This window comes from Echinops telfairi, unplaced genomic scaffold (genome assembly GCF_000313985.2).
Source record: "Echinops telfairi isolate 266 unplaced genomic scaffold, ASM31398v2 ScPeMD7_7475;HRSCAF=8513, whole genome shotgun sequence".
Classification (NCBI taxonomy): domain Eukaryota; kingdom Metazoa; phylum Chordata; class Mammalia; order Afrosoricida; family Tenrecidae; genus Echinops; species Echinops telfairi.
This window is the reverse complement of record NW_022111379.1, coordinates 18,442,767-18,447,890: the sequence shown is the minus strand read 5'-3', so window position 1 is coordinate 18,447,890 and position 5,124 is coordinate 18,442,767.

Below are 5,124 nucleotides of genomic sequence, written 5' to 3'. Positions count from 1 at the left end.
TGCCTGACCAGGCCTTGCTAGTTGTAGATAATGGGGTTGCTATGATGCAGAACCAGCTTGACAGCTCTTGATGAGAACAAACCTTGTTTTTGCTTGGCTTCTGCCATTGGTCTCTCCGGGCTACTCAGAAGGTGGTTGTCAGGGTTTTTGTTGTTTTCACTACTTTAAATACGTAGTGAAAGATTCCCTAGTAAACCAGAGCCAGGAGTACAGCTTTGGGGGGGCATCGTTACTGGGTTCCTACAGCCACAGGCTTTTTAATTTCCCGGGAGGCAGCTCATTTGGGGGCCCCCTCTTGTGACTAATATGATTTATACCAGAAAATAGAAAGCTGGATAGTTAGTGGTGAAAGCTTGTGATAAATAGGGTTTAGATACGGCAAGGAAAAGAATAGGCATCGATAATCCTAAGGGGATGTTAGGTCACTCGCTAGGCAGATCAATGAAATGCATTGATCTTTTACATTCTGTTGTCTTTCATTAGATGTGATTAGGATTCAGTCAAAAGGAAAGTTAAACTAGGTATTTGGGAGAGGATTCGAATTCCTGACAAGAAATACTACCTTCCGGGTATAAAATAAGCATTGCTTTTATTACAGCAGTGCGAATTTAAAGAAGCTATATTCAGCTAAGAAGTAGATGTAAATGGATAGCATTTATTCTTCTAGTCTCTAACTCAGGATTTTACCATAATGTAGGCAAAACACAGCATTTGTTCTAAGCACACATTGTTGACTGTTTTCCTGTTTAAATGGCTGTGACCCTATAAATGACAAGCAGGCAAAGCTAATCTTTTGTGATTTTTTAAAATTCCTACAGATTTATGGGAAGCCAAGAGGTACGGATAACAAAATGGAAACTTGTAGCCTGGGTGAAAGTTCAGAGTACATTATTTTCCCCTTCAACAATTATAACAACTGTGTCCACGTTTCTCTGAATACATGAATGTATTTGCACCATGCTGGGTTGAGTGCATATGCTTAGCTGAGTGTGAACTTCAGTTGCACTACATTCTACAGGATGGTAGTATTTGAAACATTTCTAAGTGGTAATCAAGACCACAGCTTTATTAAGTAGAGATACGTTAAGTAGAGATACGTTGTTAACTGGCGTGTTTAAAGTTTTATGGAGGAAAGTCCTTGAAGTCATTGACCTATGCTATTTCTATTTTTAAGATAATGTTTCATTCCTGGGTTTCTGGACTTCTCTGTACCTATCACATTCTTTTTCTCAGTCTCCCGGGTACTTGTCCCTCGTCTGCTGGGCCATTTTCTTTCTTTTTTTTTGCTGGGCCAGTTTCAGAGGCCCAGCAGAGAAAGAAAATGAAATGAGGTACAATGATGGACTTGATTAATCTCTCTCTTTAAAGGACTGTGGTTCTGCATGCTGGTGGCCTTTTCAATTTCTGTTCATGATTTCAAACCAGGTGTTTGGTCCCTTTGTTTTGGAGTATTGTGGTTTGGGTAAATGTATATACAGAACAAATTAACCGCCCGTGCCACATGGACACGCTTGGTGTGGTGACATTAGTTGGAAATGCCCTCTGTGTAACAGCATTTCTCCATTTCCTGCCTGGGTCTGCCCATCTTCACTGCCCCTTCCTCCGTTCGGAATTCGGGCCTTTGGCAGTTGCTGCCGTTTGGTTTGTGTGGCTAGTGCTTTTGAAGGGTATATTCCTCACTTTAATGGCCTATTTGAATCCACTGCTTCCAGGTTTGCACAGTATTTGAAGTGCTAAGGTGTCAGGGATTCTACCAGTCTATATCAGACCGGTAAGTCAGATCTTGTAATGGTTTTGAATTTTAGTCCTCGTTTTGAACTCTGGTATTGATCTTTTTAAGGACGTGCTATCCCATTTTCCACAGTGATCATTACAATCATACACACCATCATGCAGTCCCACTAGCATGTGTGAGAGTTGCATCCCCCCACAGCCTTCTGAGTACAGTAGTCCTCTGGTTCTTTGAGGCTTCCTCAACCCCCACCATCATGACCCCAGTCCTGCCTTTCACTGTGGGATAGGCCAGAGCATGTGCGCAGGTACAGATAGAGCTCAGGACACATGGAATCCAGGTCAGATAAACTCCTCAGGAACAGAAATGGGAGTAGCGGTACCAGGAGGGGAAGGGGAAGGTGGGGAGAGGAGGGGAGAAGAAACTACAAAGACTGGTTGGTGTAAGATATAAAAATTTGTCAAAGGTCACGAGGGGGGTGGGGTCAGGGAAGGTAAAATAGGAACTGATACCATGGGCTCAGATGAATATAAATGCTTAGAAAATGATGGCAACATGTACAAATATGCTTGATCCAACTGATGAATGGATTGTTACAAGAGCTGTAAGAGCCCCCAATAAGATCTTAAAAAAAAATTTTGTAAGAATGGTGCTGGACTGGGCGGTGTTTCTCCTGTTATGCGTAGGGGTCACTAGAGTGGAAACCAACTCACCAACTCCTGACAACACGGCCTAATGATCACAAGTATTTCTGTATATTTGCTGGCCACCTGCATATTACCTTTGGCGAAAGTGCCTGTTTATGGCTTTTGCCTATTACGTGGAATTTTTTTTCACCAATTACTGTTGAAATGTTGAAAAGAAGCCCTGGTGGTGTAGTGGTTACATGCAGGGCTGCGATCCACATGGTCAGCAGTTTGAATCCACCAGACTCAGTTAATTGTACAACACTCACTCCAGCATATTCACAACAGCTAAATGGCGGGGGGCAGGGGGAGACGCAGGTGTCCATTAGCAGGTGACTGGATAATAAAATGTGGGGCGCACATAATTAAAGACATATCGGTCACCCATAAAGAGTAAGTTTGGATACATGCTACCACGTGGAGACTCTTGAAACCAGGCCGAGGAAGAGAGACGAGAGTTTTTGGACACTCAACAGGGCTAGTTCTAGCCTATCCTATAGGGTGCTCTGAGTTGGTGTTGACTTAATGGCAGTGAGTTGAGTTGAAATGTTGACGTTTTCTATAAGCTTTAGGTTACAGATTGCCAAGACATTTTTTCCTGGTTCTTTTTACTTTTTAGGAGGTCTTGATGCACATAAGTGTTTTATTGTTAGAAGTTCCCAGATATCTATCTTTGGAGGCTTGTAAATTTTTTGTTATGTTTCATACACTATTTATGCTATAAATTATGGCCCCTAAGTTCCCCTTCCATTTTTTCCTTCGATAATCTTTTTTTGTTTATGATTTTATTTTTTCAACAGTTTTATTGGTGATTTACATATCGTCTAATTCAATAGTTATCTTTGATAGTCGTTCTTGTTTCAGATCTTCAATCCTTTTCAGTTGATGGATGTAGTGTGAGGTATAAATCCTGTTTCGTGTTTCTACAAATGGATATCCAGTTTTGCCAGCACCATTTGTTAAAGAAACAATCTCTTCCGTATTTAGTGCCTTTCTGCCCTTTGTCAAAGATGAATTGTCCCTCCATAGGTGGATTGATTTACTTCGGGGTTTTCAACTCTGTCCCACTGATTCGTGTGTCTGTTGATGTACCAGGCTGTTTTTAGTACCGCGTCTGTACTGCAAGCTCTAAGACTGGGAAACATGAGGTCTCTGTTGTTCTTCAGTATGCTTTGCTATCTAGGGTCTTCTTTCTTTCTTTTCTCCCTTTTTCCATATAAAGTTGGTTTTGCCATCAGCGTTTCTTTCCTTTTGTTGTATGTAGGGCCGCTATGAGACTCACTGGTACCTAACAACAATGTTAATAGGGTCTGGATCGAGATTGTATTACATCTACGGATTGCTTTGGGGGAGTTGGGACATTTTGACATGTTAGGTCTTTCTATCAGCCTGATAGGTACCATTTATGGAGCTCTTGGTTTCTTGTGTTAGTGGTTTGTAGTTTTCTTTGTCTTAAGTTTTTTACATCCTGGTTAGGTTTATTCCTAGGGATGTCATCTCTTTTGTTGCTATTGTAAATGGTATGTATATTCCAGATATGGCTCTTTTTACTTTAAAGGCTAGGTTAGATGAATCCCCAACCCTAGTATTTTAGTAGAAATTAAATGCAGACTTCTAGTTTTTCTCTGCTCAAAATGTCACCAGAAACACTTGGGAACTTCTTAGAAACATAGAATCTTTGGTCCTGAATCAGAATCTCCATTTTAACAAGCTCTGTGGCTGTGTTGAAACCCCATCAGCTTTGGAAAAGTATTATTCTAGTTCACCTTATGGTTTTGTTGATAGAGGTAGAAACAATTCAGTCATTCACTCGCCACATGTTAGTCCCTCCTCTGCTCAAAGGCCTCAGAGCTGAACTGTCCTGGGCGTTCACCAGAGCAACTCATTGCCGTCAGGTCTGTCTTGACTCCCGTTTGGATGGAGTATACAACTTCTTCCCCTGTGGGTTTCCCAGGCTGCAAATCTGTACAGAAATAGAAATCCTCATCTTTCTCCCAAGAAGCACTTGATGATTTCAAACTGCTGAACTTGTGGTGAGCAGCCCAATATATAACCCAGTATACCACCAGGGTTCCTGGGTATGTCTAAAGGTGGGAGACATTGTCAAAAGGAGTCCTCCAATAAACAAAAGCTCAGGGTCCTTTGGGACAGGAAGTGCTTGTAGAGGACTTGTCAGAGAAGTTGATCCCCGACTTGTGCCAGGTGATCATGGAGAGAAATAGCATTTCAAGTCGAAAGGCCAGCAGCATATGAGGGGACAATAGGAATAGGATGATAGCGTATTTAGGGCTTGTAAGCTTAATACTAGGTTTAAAAAAAAGGTATTGCTACAAAATTTTATCAAACAAAAATTAAGGAATATTTATTACACTAGTAAAATATGAAGCGTGTTTTTCTAATTTCCTTTCTCCAGGTCTGTACACTTCTAATCTTTCACTGAAGAATCTTGCACCCGTCAGTTTACGCCACATCAAAGTGGGGTTTGGGGCATCCTAGAGGGATTCAAATTACATTCCTTTAAAATTTTTACATTTTGGGAACCAAAGGCTGAAGGGGCAAGATCAGGACTATAGGACAATGATGGGGTAAAGGTTAAGGGTCCCAACCAAATTCTCAAGACAGCCTTGCCACCCTTGAAGAATGAGTAGGTGCATGGAAAACTCATGCTGGCTTTTTTCTCACAGTGCAATGTTTAATTTTCTTAAA